Source organism: Ochotona curzoniae, unplaced genomic scaffold (assembly GCF_017591425.1).
Source record: "Ochotona curzoniae isolate NIBS_2020 unplaced genomic scaffold, NIBS_Ocur_1.0 patch401, whole genome shotgun sequence".
Taxonomy (NCBI): Eukaryota; Metazoa; Chordata; class Mammalia; order Lagomorpha; family Ochotonidae; genus Ochotona; species Ochotona curzoniae.
This window is the reverse complement of record NW_024466975.1, coordinates 1111787-1132030: the sequence shown is the minus strand read 5'-3', so window position 1 is coordinate 1132030 and position 20244 is coordinate 1111787. Positions and strand designations below refer to the sequence as shown.

Below are 20244 nucleotides of genomic sequence, written 5' to 3'. Positions count from 1 at the left end.
CTCGCTTCTCTAACAATCCAGCTCCCTGCTATTGGTCTGGGAAAGCAAACTAGGATGGTCCAAAACAAAGGCTTCTGACATCTAAGACTTGGAACTGCTGGTGACAGAGCCCACCACCTACAGATTTCAGGGCCTAGTGCCACCTGCAGCATGCAGAGTAAACCCACTTAACCCCAGAAAAATTGTGGTCACTGCTTCTAGACTTTTCCTGGCTCACAAGAGACCTTCATGCTTAAGGCTTAGCATAAGGAGGAACCAGGCAAGTTTCAGACATGGAGAGAGAGGGTAGCTGGGGTAACCGTCAGCAAAGCTGAGGCCATTGACAAATTCTTTGCTGAGATCACCTGGTACTATCTAGCTTCAGAAAAAGGGAAGTAAGTGTTCCTATACAGCTTCTAGTCTACTCCAGCCAGGGCACAGTTGGAGTGTCGGGCTGTGTAGCACTGCGTTATCATTATCCCAGACCTCACTTCATTCTGGGCACTGATACCAAGGGAGTGAGAACCACAGTGCTCCTCAGGCAGCCTCCCTGGCTTGTGCAAAACCAGCATGTCACAAGGTACTTGTCACTAAGTTTCTTATTTTGGTCTCAGGAGCAGCAGGAGTCGCCACTGAGGGTTTTTTGTTTGTTTTATTGTTTTTTTTTTTTTTTTAACAGATTTACTTATTTATTGGAAAGTCAGTTATACAGAGAGGAGGAGAGACAGAGAGGAAGATCTTCCATCTGATGATTCATTCCCCAAGTGAGCACAATGGCCGATGCTATGCCGGAAACTAGGAACTTCTTCCAGGTCTCCCACAAGGGTGCAGGGTCCCAAAGCTTTGGGCTGTCCTCGACTGCTTTCCCACGCCACAACAGGCAGCTGGATGGGAAGTGGAGCTGCCAGGATTAGAACCGGCATCCATATGGGATCCCGGGCGTTCAATCGAGGACTTTAGCTGCTAGGCCACGCCGCCGGGCCTGAGGGTTGTGTTTTAATCCCTGCTCCTCCCATATCACAGGTCCATACCCATATCATCCTGCTTAAGGCTGCGAAGTCTGTGGGAAGTACTGAGCCCTGAATAAAGGTCACAGGCCAGCTCCCCAAAGCTGCATAGGTGGCTGGGAAAACACAGCCCGTTCACTGAAGCCTGTTTCTCTGTCTGTGCAGTCCCACAAATGGTGTGTGTCGGTTCTTTGCACCAATGGCCCCTACCACCTCAGTCTGCACCAAATCCTCCTTGTCTCTACAAGAAAAATAGGGACAGTGTACTTAGAACCGTCTGGGTTGCCCTGAAATCCCTGCCTGAGACTTAACATTGAATCGGGCATCTTGTGACAGTTCCAATGTGAAGCCTGGAACTTGCAGAGTCAGAGGGCCTCCTGGGAACAACCGGATCTGTCTGCATGCCTGGGGAATCTTATAGGAGGATTGGGTCCCATCTGCCTTCAGCTACAGGCCCTGGTGAGCCCGTGTCCTGCAGTCACCTGCCTCCTCGCCATGAGATGTCATTCTCTGCTCTACCAAAAGGCCTTAGGGTCCTCCTGCCAGACCACCAGCTCCCCCGCCAAGGCAGACAAGATATAGAAAAATTCACACTTAGTATATTCTTTATTGCTGTTCTGAAATAAAATTCTACCTTGCAGACAAAGTGTTATTTGCTCTATAAATAACAGCATTCAGTAACTTAAATAAATTAGTACAGCAAGAAAAAGGGTCAATGGAATAAATAGTAATTGAAAGTAGACTGGTTAATCTTCACTCACTGATAGTTTAAAATAGTCACATATCATTAAAACTACAGTCATATGTCATTCTCTTGATCTGGCAAACTAGGCTGTGAGATTAGGTCCACCTCTCTTGAGGTACAGGAGCCCAAGCATTGGGCCATCTTCTCCCGCTTTCCCAGACATTAACTAGGGAGCTGGTTCAGAAGTGGGAACTGGACAAGATACCTGCTCCAACCAGCAGAGCCAGTAACATGGACAGGGAGAGGGTCTGGGGATGAAGCACCCACAGGAGACCAGTGATGGTGGAAGTCTCTGTGAAGTCTCACTTTATTGCTCCTTCACCTCTCCTTATATACTCTTCCCCCACGTCCTAATTTAGCCAGGATATTGGATACAGATAAATCCAATTAATCCAGGTGTTTTTAGCCACAAGCCAAGTTCCTGTTCCTGCCCATTACAACCAGCGCTAATCAACTCCTTAGCCCACAACAGGTACCCATATGGGATACCAGACTGAACCTGCAGCTTTTTCTGCTGTTTCACAATTTAAACCCTCAATGTGTTTTTACTTATAACACCATCATTATTGAGGTAGAGGTAGGGGACTAGCAAACAAATAACCCTATGAAATGCAATAGAGTACTGAGATTCAGTGTATTTCTTCCATTCCTACTGTGTCTTTCATTCCTCATCCAGCAAGAAGGTAGAAGAAAAGTATTCTAGAATTCTGTTCTATGGCATAAAGCACATGTAGCCTCCCCAGGGGCAGGCTGTCTGGGACTGGAAGCAGCCATTTTCATTACACATGCATTCCCTCAAGCCTTGTGCTCTCTGCCACCTGCCTCTCTGTGGCCTGCCAGCAGCCTCCAGATGGTTCCTCCTAATCAAAGAGTAGGTGCACATCATTTCCCTCAGTGTGGTCTTCAGGCCACACTTTCTCACTTTGGAACATCTTGGAAGTAGTTTTCAAGGCATAAGAGAATAATTGTGGTATTCCAGAGAAAGATCCAGCATAGAGGGAACAGCAGGACAAAGCCTTGAGAGTACCATGGCAGTGAAGGAGAAGCAACAGGAGGGAAAGAGGGCTGAGCAGGCAGGGACTCAGGCACCAGACAAGTCAGGGAAGGCCTGGGCCACACCAACATGGAAGTCCTGCTTGCTCAGTAACTTACTGGTACAGTCCACGGAGAAGGTGACTCTGAACTCAGGTCCTGCACAGACCTGGAGGGACTGCACCTAGATCTTGTGGCCTGACTATAATCCTCGGTGATGACAGAAATGGAGCCTCAGCAGCCCACCTTCGTGGCTGCCAACCTTCTTGGGCACTTTGTGGTACTGGAGGAGCTCTATCAGTGAGTTATGCTGCCTAACAAACAAACCATAAACATTGGCTTTTTGACATAAATATTCCTGCTGCAATGGAGAGAGGTGACTCTGAGGCTCCTCTAACCACAGCTAGGGTGTTCAAGTGCTCTTGGAGGGCTTCCAGTGATCCAGGCTGGTGTCCTGAGAGCAAGCAGGATGATGTGGCTCTGCTTCTGGTCTCTCCCTTTTCCACCAGCAATCAGGCTTGGACTAGGCACTTGCTCAAGGTCAGAAGCATCACAGAAGTCCAAGGATGAATGCACATGGCCTCCTGAGGTTTAGGCTGGGACTGACACACATCCACTACTGTTTCATTGCATAGGATGAAGCAGGTCATAGGATTGAGCACATAGTCAAGGCTGCAGTCCATGATGGAAGACATAGCTAGTGTCAGAGGTCTGATCGAGTCAAAGCCCTGAGGTAGCAAGTCCATCCAGATTGGTTGGTTGATATGCATTGGTCATCATTCACTGCTTTCTCAGGTAAGGTAGCTGGATGAAGATGGAAAAAATGAATTTCGAAGCAGCACACGGATGTGGTTGGCTGGCTTTCCAAGCAACAAACTCGCATGTCTCAGTTCTGGTCCACAATTTCCTGAACTGATGTCATATTAGTTGATACATGCTTATTCCAATTCTAGCTGGAAAAAGACAGAAATATGTATCAATTACAAATAATTGAAAACAGCTTTACATCCTGCTCTCTTATTGACTTTGCTCCAACCAGGAGAACTAGTCCCAGGAATCAGTCCACTGACTAGATAAGCAGCTTTATCCCTGTAAGAACACATCATTCCCCTTTCCCTGAAGCATTTCCAATGAGCTGGTCAGCTCCTGTTCACATTCCACCTTGCCAGAACCATGCATGTTTGGTTTTCGTTATCTAGAACCATTTTCACCAACACTTGGAAGCATGTAGGCATCAGCCTAATGAAAGTGAAAGATTGTAGACCAGTGAAAGACTGTAGTAAGTTGGCCAATGGAGGTATTAATTTAATACAACCTATTGCAGGAAGGAAAACCCCTCTCCAAGCCAACATCCCCAGTGTTTGATAACAGCAGTTATAGCTTTACACATACTGGTCTACACATACAGGTACAAGGTCTGGCCGGAAAAGGCATGCTCAGATTCAGTTCACAGGGAGCCTGTGCAGCACACAGACAGAGGGCAGCTGCCACTGCATCCTCCCAGAGCCCCAAGCCCCATGTGGGGATCACATAGATAACTTCTTCCCGAGCATAAGGAAAACCACTCACATGTACAAAATCCCAGCAGCCATCCTGAGGACTTGTGAGCATCACTCAATACCTGAAACCCAGACTTCCTGATGTGACTTCAAGATACAGGGCTACGGGCCCGGCGCAGTGGCGCAAGTGGTTAAGTCCTCGCCTTGCACGCCCGGGATCCCATATGGGCGCCGGTTCTAATCCCGGCAGCCCCACTTCCCTTCCAGCTCCCTGCCTGTGGCCCGGGAAAGCAGTCGAGGACGGCCCAAAGCTTTGGGACCCTGCACCCGCGTGGGAGACCCAGAAGAGGCTCCTGGCTTCGGACCGGCATAGTATCGGCCCGTTGCGCTCACTTGGGGAGTGAATCATCGGACGGAAGATCTTCCTCTCTGTATCTCCTCTCTGTATATCCGCCTTTCCAATAAAAAATAATAAAAATAAATCTTTAAAAAAAGATACAGGGCTACAACTGCCAAGGAGAGAACGGGGAATTGGAGTGCCTTTGGAGGCCGAGTATTCTGAGGTCATCCACTCCCATTTGAATCTCCCACATGGGATAGAAGAAGTCCAAATCCCTCCTCGCAGGACCCAATGTCACTGGAACAACAGCCAGGAGCCCTGAGCAGTCTGCAGAAACAGAAGAACAATAAACTCCCTTCAGGACTAGGGAGAGGAGCTTTCTCTGGTCCTTACTTAGTTCCAACTCTGGATCCCCACCCTCTCTTGCAATGACCATCAGGGTTGCCCCGGAGCCCCCCCAAAACAAAACAAAACAACAAAAAAATTAGAATAGACAGAGAACAACAAGGAAAGCTTAGAACTAGACAGGAAACGATCAGTGGGGACTCACACATACCTTACTAGGTAGGACACGAAAATAAATTACTCCTAACTAGGGTATGGAGGATTTCTCTACACACCCTCCCTACAGTGTTCTGTGCCTCAACTGGTGACATATGCCTTGTTAAAGCTATAAGCCAGTTTAGACTATCCTAAAATCTGCCAAGTTCAGGAAAATTTAACTTCAACACAATAAACTGCTAAATACTAAAATGAAAATAGACATGAGACAGCTGAATAGTATCCTATAGCCATTTTAAGGTAGATAGAAGCCAGTTGTATACAAACTAAAATTGAAATGTTAATGAAGTAGTCACAGGATGTGGTTAAGAACCTGCATTTTCTAACATATCAGTCACTCAATACAATGTTAATTAACCCCATAATGTTGGAAACTGTTGTTGATGTTATGTTATGGCTTTTAATTGGTTGGAACAATATTCTGCCAGAGTTGGTCTCCCCAAGAAACTGTTGAATTGAGCTGGACAATAAGATGCTGGACTCTATGCATGGCACATGCTTGCAATGAAAGAAACAAGACTGGATTTGAACTGTAATACTGCAATAAGGTGGAGCAATCCACCATGGGGGGAGGGCACGGGGAGGGGATGGGGGAACCTCAGAGCCTATGAAACGATGTTATAAAATGAAATGTAATAAAAAGAAAAGATGCAGGGCTAAAACTTTGCTTAGAGGTTCCTTACCATTTGCAAATGCAGCAAACCAGCACAAAAACTACAGCAAGCTGCATTGTTATAATAGGCAAAACAATCCTGTAGTTATTGTTCTTCACAGAGTCTGCAGAGACAAAGAGAAAAATGTTAAGAAGAAGCTACTTGTAAGGCCAAAAAATTGACCCAGCCACTCCAAGGTTACATGTGTTTTGTGTTCCCCTTCCTCTGCCTCAGGTCACAGCTATTCCATTCCTACCACATACAACTTGACATGTCAGTGTGTTCAACCCTTGTCAGAAATGCACAGCAAGATGCAACACCACATACACAGGCCACACAAAGCTTGAAAGCTTCTACAGCCACTGTCAGCACACATCCCTTACACACTTACCACTTCAACCTTAAAAACATACACACAGCGTATTTCTACCACTTGTGCTTCCTCCACACATTGCATGCATATCCTTATAACAACCCACCACAAACTCCCATATGCCAAAGAACAATTCTTTCTTCCCTCTGGGAACGTCCAAGGTCTCATCTGGCACACCCAGATCACATACCCCTGAACCTCTGCTTCCCTTCCTCTTCTGGATCCAGGAAAATGCATTTTAGCAACAGAGTCATTCACAACAACACCATGGCCATGACCAGGACAACCATGATGGATTCAATGGCGACCCTCTCACCAACACCAACAGCAGGAGTACTTCTGCAGTAGCTGTGTTGCACTAAGCATCTGACCTGCCTGGCACAGGCTCTGGGCATAAGATGGGATTACTGTTTGGCCTCTACCAGGCAACATTTTATGGCAGATCTGGTCCTGCTGGGAGGGATAATGACAAGGCTGCTTCCTGACGCAGTCCAGCCCCTTCTCTTCAGGTATTTGGACACAATCCTGTCCCCATTCCTCCATAGGCATGCAAGTTTACTCCAACCCTCAAAGGCCATTGAGAACCAACCTTACGGAGACATGAGATGATGAGTAGCCCTGTTTCCACTGGACCACTCTCTCTACTCGAGCTGACCACATCTTCTGCTCTTGGGGAGAGGGACTTAGTCTCGGCTGCTGACTCTGGTTTAGCTGGGTCTTGTCCCAGCTTGCTCCCTCCACCCATGCTTTACCTCCTTCCCCTTCAATCCCCAGTGCAGCACCTGGCATGCCTGAGAGCCAAGGTGTAAGTTGCACTGCCTCAAGTCATGGAATAGGGAACATGTCCAGAAAGAGGCTTACCTGTCACACTCAGTGTGAGGTTGAGTCTCTGGGTGGTGTGTAGGGAAATGTGACTCACCACACACAGGTACATGGCCTCTTCATTTCCAGAGGAGACTTCAGTGTCACATAGCTAGTGACATTAACGGTCCCATCCTCATTCTGGTCATGAGAACCAGTGAAGATGCCTTCAGATATCGGCAGAGGCTGGGCCACATTCTGGAGACAAATCTCCCATGTTATGTCCACAGAGTCTGGGTAGAAGCCACATGACATACACACAATGCATGTATATTGCCTTGAATTCTCCGGGGCCTGGTCCTGAAATATTTAGCTGCTTAGAATAGCTGCCAAGGGGAAGGATTTGCACAGTTTTGCCCCGAATCCTCAACTCTCTCTTTCTCCCCTCACTCACTGACTCCTACCCCACACATACACATCTGCACCTCAATGCTTCCGTAGAAGGACAGGACCCAGTACCTGACAGCCCCACTCTCTTTACAGATGGAAATTGGGGCATAGGTAATTCAGCAGACACGCCCAACTTATCATCCTGAGAAACATGCACTTACTAAAGCAGGTAAAAGAGGCAAGGACTGGGCCCGGCTGTTGGGGGCACTGACAATTTCCTGCCCTGTGATTGGCCCTTTGCCCTGATTGGTGTGCCTTGGGTATCTTTAAGCTGATTGGACAGGTTTGACAGTTAAGCGGGGGCTTGGCGGGGGAGGGGCTGGAGCATAACGGTCATAACGGTCATAACGGACACAATGGAAGATCGGAATAAAGCGCCTTGGAGACTCTCTCAAGTGTCGGGTGATTTCTTCCGTGGGACGGGAGGACCCCTGATACCCTGCGCCATGGTCTAGCAGCTAAAGTCCTCACCTTGAAAGTGCATTGATCCTATATAGGCACCAGTTCTAATTCCGGCAGCTCCACTTCCCATGCAACACCATGCCTGTGGCCTGGGAAAGCAGTAAAGGACTGCAAAGTCTTGGGACCCTGCACCCACATGGGAGACCCAGAAGAGGATTTGGGCTCTCGGCTTTGGATCAGTGCACAGCACCAGCCGTTGTGGTCACCTGGGGAGTGAATCATCGGATGGAAGATCTTCCCCTCTGTCTCCTCCCCTCTCTGTATATATCTGACTTTGTATTCAAAATAAATAAACCTAAGAAAGAAGGAAAGAAGGAAAGAAGGAAAGAAGGAAAGAAAGAAAGAAAGAAAGAAAGAAAGAAAGAAAGAAAGAAAGAAAGAAAGAAAGAAAGAAAGAAAGAAAGAAAGAATCAAGATGGTAGAATAGGGTAAGGACACGTTTAAACGGATGGAAAAACATTTAATCAGGATGAAGCAGAGAGGACATATTCCAGGAAATAGGAGAGGACAGAACAACAGCAGAGGGGCACCTGGAGACTGACAGACACAGGAAAGCAGCGGACACAATGGTGTGGTGTTGCAGTGACTGACACTCCAGTGAAATTCAACTAACGACAATCTGAACTCCACCAGCAACTGGAACTCCAGAAACAACCAGGTGGGAAGGGACTTTCACTGAAAGCTTGGGGAGTGAACCCAGACAAAGTACTGTCCGTCCTGCTGGTCCCTTTGATTTGACCAGGAGCAGAGACAGAGCAGCAAATCTCAGACGGGCAGTGTGAGAACAGGGTGGATTTCACAGCCCAGTCAGCCCCCTAGAGCTGAATTGGGTGCCATTTTGCATAAGGAGGCAAAGGCAAGGGAAAGGACTGAGCATGCGCTGAGCTGGGAGTGAGCTCATTTCTGACTCAGTGAACTGCATCAACATGGCATTCTACGGGTTCCACCCAGGGCAGATCTGTGTAGCCCTCGGATCTGATGGCCAGCAGATCAAGAACTGAAGTGGTGGTACATCAGGCACCATTTTGCGCACTGTGGCAATAGCTTTGGGACTGCAGGGGATAACAGTGAACTGTGCATGTGCTGATCTCGCGAGAACTCACTGAGCTCAGTGTGTTGCATTGGTCCCACAGGAAAATAATACTGACTGTGGCATCGTACAGGTCAAAATATGTCCGTGTGGCACCCAGACCTAATGTCCAACAGGTTCCGACAAGATCAGCCCCACCAACAACCTAACTATATAGGACACATTTTGTGTCTCTAATCCTGGGACCTGCTCCAACCGAAAGTGGGAGAAAGGTTGTAGAGACAATGGTGCAGCCTCAGCACGGTATCACAGGAGGTGGAGAATGGTGAGCCAAGAGCTGAGGCTGTGGAGACCATGGTGGAAATCTAACATAAGAACCCAGACCTGGAACTCGCTGGAGGTTGTGGCACAAGTGGCTGAGAGCAAAAAGTTGTGTACCAACTGCAATAAGTAAAATCGTATTGTAGACCTGTGGGTGACAGAGCTTAGAAACCTGCCCCAAGGAGAAGACTCTGCTAACCAGAAGTACAATGATCAAGAGCAAAAGAAGAGACAAAGGCACAATGAATATTACTGAAAACTCCCTGCAAAGGAGCAAAACCCTTTGCCAACCTCAGAGTTAACTGAGGAAGACATCGAGAAAATGGGGGACACAGAATTCATAAAACTCATTTTAAAGCTTCTTATCAACAATGAGAAGCACATACAAGAGTTCAAAGAATTTAAGGAAGCAATAAAGCAAATCAAGGCTGATATATCAGAAATTAAGAACACAGTAGAGCAAATTAAAAGTACAATGAAGAGTCTCCAAAATAGAATGAAGCAAGCAGAAGAAAGAATCTCAGAATTGGAAGATATTTCCTGTCACCAGGGGGAAGCAAACAAAAAGCTGGAAGCAGAGCTGGATCAGGCCAAAAAAAGTATTCAAGAACTGAAAGACACTATTAAGAGGCCAAATGTAAGAGTTATGGGAGTCCCAGAAGGTGCAGAAAGAGAAGCTGAGTTTGCAAATGTATTTAATGAAATAATAAGGGAAAATTTTGTTAAATCTAGAGAAAGAATTGGGAAACAACATCCAGGAGGGGCACAGAACTCCCAACAGGCTTGGTCAAAAGCGATCTTCACCACGACACATGATGATCAAGCTCTCTTCAATTGAACATAAGGAAAAGATCCTTAAATGTGCACATGAAAAAAAATCAATTGACATATAAAAGAATGCCAATTAAATTCACAGGAGATCTCTCACAGGAAACTCTACAGGCAAGAAGAGAATGGAGTAACATATTCCAGAGTTTAAAACAAAAAAATTGTCGGCCTAGGATAATATACCCAGCAAAGCTTTGTTTCACCTTTGAAAATAAAATAAAATTCTTCCACAATAAAGAAAAGTTAAAAGAATTTGCCTCTTCCAAACCTGCCCTACAAATGATACTTCAAGATGTTCTCTTGACAAAGAAGAGGAATAGCACCCAACAAAACCAAAGGCAAATGAGAAGAACATCTCAGTAAAATGACAACAGAAGACTAACAGAAGAACAACCCATTCCTAAAATGACAGGACCAAAGTTCCACCCAAACATAATAAACTCTGAATGTAAATGGCTTAAGCTCAATCAAACGTCATAGATTAGCAGACTGGATTAAAAAACAAAACCCAAAGATCAGCGGAAACTATATCACATGGATTTTGTTGTTTTCTGTTGGTATCATCTCTTCAAAACACTTCCTTCTGATTAAATCATTCAATGACTCATAGATCATGCAGTGGCATCATTTTCCTCAAGAAGGTTCTTGATTTTCATTTCTTTAGCTACACATTAGACATTTAATAGCATGTTGTTTAACTTCTTGGTGTTGTTAATTTCTTTTTTCTCCCTGATGTTGATTTTGTGGCTCTTCATTTAAGGGGATGTATAGTGGCTGTGTAATGGAGACTGTCATATCTAGTAACATGTCATTTAACTTCATGGCATTGTAAATTTCTATTTTTCTTTCTATTTTTGACTTTGTATCATGACTTTTCATTTAACGTGATGTACAGTAGCTGTGAAATGGAGACCAACATCCAGATGTGAGAATGCAGTGTGGTATGCATTTCTGTTTCCAGACAAAGATGGACTTACAATGAAACTGTTTACTATATCTTGACAATAGGATGCTGGACTCTCTGCCATTGTCCATGCCCACAATGATGGACATATGATTGAGTATGAAGAACTATATGTTAGTAATGATATAGAGAAACTAGGTGGGGGAGGGGAAGGAATTGGAGAGGGGCTAAGGGAATATGGAATTGCTTCATAAAATGATAATAATAAAATGAAAGAAAGAAAGAAAGAAAGAAAGAAAGAAAGAAAGAAAGAAAGAAAGAAAGAAAGAAAGAAAGAAAGAAAGAAAGAAAGAAAGAAAGAAAGAAAGGAAGGAAGGAGACCAGCCACTGGTCATGTTTAACCATAAGGCAGAACTGCTCCTCTCCTCTGCCTGAAAAAAAAAAGAGGCAAGGACAAGCTTATTACCCACCTGATATCTGACACAGAGAAACACATCAGGAAGAACAAGTGAACTGAATCAGACTCTGCTTTGACTAAATGTCAAGGCCAGTGCCAGCAGCATGCCACCATGCTAGAGCCCAATGCTCACAGTATGAGTGCAGCTGAGTCTCCTCACACATCTTGCTTCCTACACATCTGGGAGAATCTGCAGAAAGTCTTAGAGCACTGTTGTGGGACACAATGCTCATTGATTCCTAATTTCTGTTACATAGTTTCAGTTAGAAACAACACATCCAGATGAAGCCTATATCATCTGAATGCATGGAAGGTTGGTCTGGCCATGTGAACTGAGGGTCTGGTCATTCCAGATTCACTGAAATGTGGTGAAAGCAACTCCCTGGAAGCACACATCCATCAAAGTGTGTCCTGAGGATGACAAGTGTGCCCTGCCCTTCCAGAATGGCTGGACTCGCCTGTGATGGCTGGGAATACAAAGCCCATGTACCATGATCAGATGGCAGCTCCACTTAGAGATGGCAGAATCACTGTTTGGCAAGAGCAATATCCATCCATATGACAAAAACAAAACAAAACAAAGAACAATGTGCGGCATCAGAGAAATTCCTCAAGCTGAAAAAGAACTTTTACCTAAAATCTATGGCCAACATCCTGAGGAAGAAAGTAAAAAATTTCAGGAGCAGGCAGGATGCTCCCTCTAATTCCTAGTCCATTGCAATGAAGTCCAGACCAGCAAAATAGTACAGGGATATCAAAGACTTGGAAAGTGTAATGAAGCTATATTAATTCACAGATAATGTGATTTACATATATATAAATTCAAAGATTCAACCAAAAAACAAGAAAAAAGGCTTTGCGAACTAGTAAGGATAGCAGCAACCTCAATGATATGAAGCCCATGTACAAAATCAATTACTTGTCTACAGAACAGCATTGATCAACTGAACTTTGAGATTAAAATAATGACGTACTTTACTTTTACACATGTCCGAAGTGGGCATTTAGCCTAGTTGCTCAAATGCAAGTTAGGATGCCTGTGCCCCATATCAGGGTACTCAGGCTCAGTCACTGCACCAAGCCCTGACTCCAGTTACCTGCTTTTGCTGCCCTAGAAGGCAGTGGTGATGGCTCAAGTAGTTGGGATCCTTTAAATTCAAAAGGGGATGAGGACTGAGTCAGCTCTCAATTTGGTCTACTGCCTGCTGCATACATTTCAGAATAAACAAGAAAGTAGGATATTTTTCTCTCATTTTTCTCTCTGCCTCACAAATTAATTATGAAAATGTGTATATATATAAATATATAGAGAGGGACACATACAATATTCATATATATATATATACACAGAGAGAGAGACACACACACACAGGATCTATTTGAGGAACACTGCAAATTGTCAAACAAAAAACACTAACAGCTAACTAAATGAAGAGATACTCTGGCAGGAATGAGGGACCTCAGGACTGACCCTCATGCAGCATTGGACAACACACAGATGACGCACAAAAAAAGGGAAACCATCTGTGTGAAGTCAACACAAGACTCTGAGGACTCACAAAAAGGAAAGGGTACAGCTTGAGCACCAAACAGGCCAGGTTCTACAATAGGCAGTTAGGCCTGTGAGCACTGTGAGGTAGACAGGGACAGCCAATAGTCCCAGGAAGGATTTGGCACCTCTGGTGTAGCAAAGCCCCACAACCTCTCAGAACCATTAAGACCATTCAAGTAACAGCCTTGGAACGCACTTCACATCAGGGCCTCAAAGGACCCACTCAGGAAGACAGAGAGAAAAAGGCCAAAGGCAAGAGAACTCAAAAGAAAGCAACACCATTGACACCTTTCCTGAAATACAGTTTTCTAAGTGTGAGAAAACCACTTGTGCTATTCAAAAATCCAGTCCTAGTACTCCCTTATGCTGCCCCAGCTACCTACCACTAAGTGCAGCCAGGGAGCATCAGGGAACTGAACAAGCAGCAAGTCTCAGTGGCTGCTTCATTTTAGTTACCATCACTTCTGAGTCTCTCCATTTTAATGCTTATAGAAGTATTACAATGCACATTTCTAAAGATTTACTTATGTATGCTTATGAAAGTCAAAGCAAAGCAGAGAGAGAATCATGCTCCCATACATTGCTAAGTCCCCAGATAAACACACAAACCAGGACTAAGCCAGGCTGAAGATGCAAGCCAGGACCTCCATCCTGGGTCTCTCACATGAATGGCAGGAGCCCTAGCACTCAGGCCTACTGGGCTGCTTTCCCAGGAACAAGAGCAGGGAACTACTTTGGGAGAGGTGCAGCTGCACTAAACCAGCAACCTTAAGGGATGCCAGGGGCACAACACACCATGACACAACACGGACCCCACATGCAGCCATCTTAACTGCTAGGCCCAACCCTGACCTCCTATTTCAGTTGATCTAAAGATGTTTCCTACTGTTCCCCACAAGGGCTCAAACACTTTTCATGTCACTGTCTGCAAGAGTTTCCTTTTCTCCCCATCTCACCAGCATCTATTCACCAGACTGCTGGGTAACACACCACACTGGAGCTCAAGATGGAATTTGGGGATGTGTCTGTCCTGTCAGGCTTCATCATACCTCACTCCACTGCACATCTTGCATAACATCTTCCTAAGAATCCCTTTTTGGAAATGGGAAATCCAGGTGCAAGGATGCTAAATGTTTATCTCACTCACTTAGAAGCACAAAAATTGAAGGGGACCACAGTCTAGCAACCCTCTTTCCCAGCTGCCTCCCCAAGGAACCTGCTCAGATAAAATGACAACCCACACCCAGTGGGAATAATGCAATAACCACTATTGCTGTCTTCCACTCACTATGTGTCATGGACAGGAGCACATCCAACATTTCACCTGCATCTTCCCAACATGCCATCTCTCCCCACTCCTCCTGGGCAGATGCCATCACATTTGTTTCTAGCAAGGGCACCGAGATTCAGAGGCTTCACACCTTGCCCAGAGTCATCTCACCACCCACCAAAGCCCAGCTCTCTAGCCCACGGTGGGTCCCCAGACCAGCCTCTAACATCCATCCCACTCTGCACCTGCAGCCCCACGGGATCCCGGGCATTGCCCTCAGGCACTCACCCACAACTTCCAGCTGCACACTTTTCTCATCCATCTCAGGGGTGACCACCACCTTACAGAAGTACTCTCCAGCATCACTGAGCTGAATGGCTGGCAGGTGCAGTGAGGCCTCTCCCCTCATCAGCTTCTCCGGAGAGATGTTGGCTCCAGTTCGGTATGCCTTCTCGTGATCTCCATAATACTCAAACACAGGAACTTTCTCCTCTGTTCCTTTTTCCTCACAAACCAGACAACACCCACAGTGCTGATGTCCAGAGCGGGAGAACCAGGGATCTTGCAGGTGATGGTGATGTTGTCGTTGAGAAACACGGTCTGAGTCCTCCCTGCCATCTCCACCCGAAATCCTGTGGAAACAGGAGAACTCAGTTACACAGAGACCCTTGACACAAACACGCCTGCAACTCCATGCAGAACCACATAACTACAAACGCACAACTTCATGAAGTGGACAGGGAATGATTCAGGACACAGGTCCATTGTCCATTGCCCTGTAATAACTCAAAAGCAGAGGGCTTCAATTCCAGGCCCATACAGCGGGATCTTGGCTGCACGCAATGAAGCATAAGGCTGATGAACACCCCAGGAGGGTGAGTTCTAACCAAACAGTGTATGAGGAAGAGCAGAGGATGACAAGTGAAAGCATCAGCCAGGTGGGGCTTCTTCAGCAGGAAATAGCCCCATATGAAATTTGAATAAAGGATTTGTAGAAAGATTTTTTTGGTGTGTGGAATGAGCTCATACTGATTCCTGGACCTCTTATCCTCCCATTAAGTTGCAACTCTTACAGGAATGAGAAGTTCAAGTTCTCTCTCTCTCTCTGTATGTGTGAAGGGTGAAGATGTGATATCTGTCTTAAACATACTCCCAAGAGTGGGCACAGACAACTCCAGCCACCTGGTCTCTCTGCGGCCTTGCAACACAGCCTGCTTCTCCTCTGAGGAATCAACACATTTTGGCTTTTATTGCTTTTTGAGCAGTAAGCATGCTCGCCAGCAAAGGTTAATGAAAAGATTATCTACACCTGACAACCTTGTAGGTCTCTCAATAAAGAACTCAATGCAATGCTCTCTGTCTCTTTCCTTACCACTCTTGCTTTCTAGCTCAGCACAACTTCTCAGCTGGGCTAAGCAAGTGCTGTGCATCACAGGAGGGCCCACTTGTTCTCTCTGCCTTCTGGCCATTCCTGCTCTGACACCTTCAGCCCCTCCCTAACACACAGGAAAGCCTCTGCAGCTTTGTCCTTCTCTTGCAAGGTGGTCTGCTTGGCTTTCTGATTTCCTTGGGTTCTGGAAGCAGCCCAGCAATTTCTCTAAAGAAGGTAGCTGAGATTTATTTACTCTTATAGAAAAAGGAAAACACAGATAACCACACTTTCATTGTAACTTATTTAGACAGCTTATACATTTAAATCGCATTAATTCTCTCTCGAATAGTATATGGGCAAACTAGGCAGCAACACTGTCATAAAATAGCAGTCCAATCTCGTGAGATACACATGATAGTTTATATTCAACTCACATGTGACATCAAGATAAAATTTTGCTGCTACAACCATGAAGGCCATTCATTTTAGCTATGTCAGGGGGCTCTGAGGTGTAACCAAAGCACTAAGCAAGCCTGTTTGCTCTACATCTTGCTAAGGGATGAATCTCATCATTTTTTGGAGACTATTAAAAATGTACACATCCAGTCTTGCCCATCTCAGCCTAACACAGGGCAGGCTAAGGTTAAAACATGAGCAACAAACCCATTTACATAGATTTGTTGAACAAGTATGCAAGGTCTTTTCAGGAAGAGGCAGTAGAAATTAACAGCAATTTTTATAGTAACTTTCCTTTTCATTTGTTATCAATTTCTGCATGCAATCATGCATCCATGAACTTGGGGGCTACGTTCTGACAAATGATTATTTGACAAATTAATCACCTGAGCAACAACATGGAGCACACTTGCACAGACTTACCTGGTCTAAGACAGCCGCCCAATGTGGCCTCTTGATGTTCTCAAGAGACTGTTCTAAACATGAGATGTATGGCAGTGGCATACGAAGCTTCAGAAGACCTTTTTGAAAAATAAGCAGAGGTGCCAATGCTATCCTGTGGTGGCTAAAAGCACCATGGGCATCCCATATAGATGCCTGTTCATGTCCTGGCTGCACCAAGCCTGATTCAGCTCCCTGTGGATGTGCCTGTGAAAGCAGCAGAAGAAGATGGCCCCTGTATTTGGGCCTGGCACCCATGTGGAACTCCTAGGAATCCACAGGTTCCTGGCTTCACACTAGCCCAGCTCTGGCCATCGTGGCTTGTTGTGGAATGAACCAGTGGATAGGAGATACTTCTGTTTCTCCTTCTCTCTATCGCTCTGCTTTTCAAATCAGAAATCTTAGAAACAAACAAGCCAAAAGCCAGAGTTTCATCTTTAACGACTAAAGAGACATTTTGAATAATATATCCTTGGCACAGATCTGGACAACATTTATCAAACATGGAAGGGAACGAACTCACTCCCTATTCCAAAGAAGACAGCCAGATATCAACAGTTACAGAAATAAAGTCAGATGCACAATTTTAACAAATTCTTTCTGCTGTTTTCTTACAGGATTCATTTTATTTTTATTTGAAAGCTAGAATTCCACACAGAGAAGGACAGAGACAAAGAGAGGTCTTCCGTCTGCTGGTTCAGTCCGCAACCAGCCCCCAGGGCCAGACTTGAGTCAAGAAGAAGCCAGCAGCCAGCAGCTTTCAGGGTCTCCCATGTGGGTGCAGGGGCCCAAGGCTATGGGCCATCCTCTGCTGCTTTCCCAGGCCTTACCCAGGCGGGACATGAATCAGGCCCAAGCCTGCCACAGCACCACACTGTCCCTACACTGTTTTCTTATAGAGCTTCCCTCCACCCCAGGGTCGATTCTCCCCTTAACTGAGGAATTGGCCTCCACTTTCTGGCCTGTAGGCTTAAATACCTGCTACAGATGGGGGTCCTTCGGGTTCCTCTGTAAAGTTTTTCTGATTTTTGAAGGGTTCCTTAGGGTTTTGTCTCTGGTGGTGTGCTCTGACTGTGTGCTCTTTGGTCTGGGGTGTCTCTTACTGATTTTTTCACTGAAAGTTTTGATTCCTCTTCCTCTTTCTTGTGGTTTTCTTCACAGTCAACAGGAACAGTTTCATTTTCCTCTGTCAGGGCCCATGGCTTGGCACACACCCATCATCAGCTTCAACTCCCTGTTTAGTCCAGGAACAGGACTGAAGCACCCAGGCCCTAATGGGCACTTCATTACAACCTCGGATTGGCACCGTGGCACTGTGGCCTCCAAAATAATGCGGCAAAGTTTTCTAAATGGCTCCAGTGACTTTTCTGACAATGTCTCTACAATTCATTCATCTCCTCTGCTTCATCCTGAGCGCCGAAGGGTCACTATTCATGACCCCTGGTGCCCACACACGTCCTCATCCACAATACCGCGATCATCTCTGATCTAGCACAATCAGAAAGTTGTTATGTCCACGTTCGGTTATGGCCCGGCCCTAACACCCAAATTCTTACAGTCTTGTACACACGGTTTGTGGGAATGCTGCCCTGAACACAGGAGGTCTTCAGGACATCCACCTGCTGTTCTACCCACGAGTCTCAAATTTCTGAGTCCACCTGGAGACCGCTGCGCCACCGCAAACCACTTGTACCTGCAGGCAGGCCTCAGCATCCCACCGTGTCCCCCGTGCTCTCCACCTTACCTGCTGCCTCCAATGCATCCCACAGCCACAGGAGCAGACACCAGAGTGCTAAGGCCCCGCTCCTGGCCTGTCCGGTTTTACCCAAGCCTATTTGGTAACTGCTCTTCCAAGCACGGGGCTGGCAAGGAGGGTATTTCTGCGGAAGGAACTGCTGCAAGTTGGTGTTTATATAAACGGAAATGGCCTTTTGTGTCAGCGAGCACAGCGCACTGTGAGTCACCCGTGAAGGAAGTGGCTGGGGGCGGTATAAGTCGGGAAGCCGACGCCCAGATTGGCGGGCAGAAAGCCAGCAGCCCAGCACTCCCCTAGCGCTACGGTGAAACCACCTACCAGACCCCCGATTGATCTCCCTAGTGATTTCTTTTTTTTTTTTTTTTTAATTATTTTTTCATTGGAAAGGCGGATATACAGAGAGGAGAGACAGAGAGGAAGATCTTCCATCCGATGATTCACTCCCCAAGTGAGCGCAACGGGTCGATACTATGCCGATCCGAAGCCAGGAGCCTCTTCCGGGTCTCCCACGCGGGTGCAGGTTCCCAAAGCTTTGGGCCGTCCTCAACTGCTTTCCCAGGCCACAGGCAGGGAGCTGGAAGGGAAGCGGGGCTGCTGGGATTAGAACCGGCGCCCATATGGGATCCCGGGCGTGCAAGGCGAGGACCTTTAACCACTTGCGCCACCGCGCCGGGCCCTCCCTAGTGATTTCGAAGGCTCCGAGGTCTGCCCATCAATGGGAACCCTCAGCTGGAGGGGCACAGCGGGCACTGACATGGGAGCTGGGGGCGGAGCTCCACCCCGGTGTATTTACAGTTATGGGAGAGCACTTGCCTTTTTTTTTTTTAATCTTATTTAGTTGATTAGGGTACAAAGGGTCAAGGGCTACAGGAAAGTGGGTAACACCACTGTTTCTACACTAATACCACCATTTTCCCCCCTGTATCGGGGGTCAGGGACAAACAAAGGGAGAAGCCCCACCCAGCCTCCCACCCATCAGCACTTGCCTTTGTGATTCTGTAAGAGTTTAGAATAACCACTTGATTCTGCTTCTGTATATTGCTTTCTGCTGAGCAAGAGTAGGGTCATGTTAGAATAAGTATAGAAAAGTCATTTCATGAAACAAGTAAAGTTTTAGTTTCCCAGAAATGAGTCAGACAATTACAGGAATAAAGAAGATAAAGAAGCAAGGCCAACGCAAGAATGTAATGGATAAGAAAGTGAGAAAGTACCGGGTCACCTAGCCCTAAGACGAGGAATATAGACTGTCAACAATTGAGAAAATATACAAAGTTAAGGGAACCCCGGGCTATCTAGTCTGAAAGTGAGAAATGCTGACTGTTATGCAGTTTATGATTTTGCCCTATAAAAACTGTTCCAAAATGTTTGTGAGGTGCGCAGAGTCCTGGGTGCCTCCAGAGACTCTGTTGCCCATTCGCGAATGCTCAATAAAATCCTCATGCTTATTGCAGCCTCTGCGTTTGACTTGTTTTGCCAATGACGGTGTGGCTCCCCTCCACGGGGTTGGACTCTCCCCGAGTCTAACAATTCCAACGCACCAAGCATGCAAGAGTCAGGGCTGAGGGCAGACTGTGCCAAGCAGGGCCGCTGACCCTTCTGGCACATGTGAGATCTCACTGAGACTAGGAGTAGGCCCGGTAAGGGAACTTGGGGAACTTCTCTCCTATTCTGCAGTTCACTCTGGGGAGCATAGGAGCCTGAGCTGGTGGTAGGCCAGGCCAGACCAGGCTGCAGCACTCATCAGTATTTGTGTGGGCTGATCTTGGGATAGACCAGGCTGGTCCAGGCCACACTCCTGGCATGCATGAGAGCCAGGACAGAGTATGGGCCACAACAAACTGTGGGCTATGCCGGGATAGGTCAAAGCACCTGCCAGTATGTGCAAGACCCAGAGCTAGGAACTCTGGGGATTCCTCTGCTGGGCTGCACCTCCTGCTGATACATGTGAGAACTGG

The 20244-nt window shown here is 46.4% G+C and overlaps 1 long non-coding RNA gene across 1 annotated transcript; it reads right to left on the bottom strand.

Moving 5' to 3' along the window:
- Positions 1 to 14361: 14361 nt before the first annotated feature.
- LOC121167622 lies at positions 14362 to 18394 on the bottom strand. The gene is made up of 2 exons (XR_005885605.1): positions 18278 to 18394; positions 14362 to 14896 (listed from the first exon to the last, which is right to left on the bottom strand). It is a non-coding gene; the product is annotated as an uncharacterized LOC121167622 (long non-coding RNA).
- Between the last annotated feature and the right edge of the window lie 1850 nt (positions 18395 to 20244).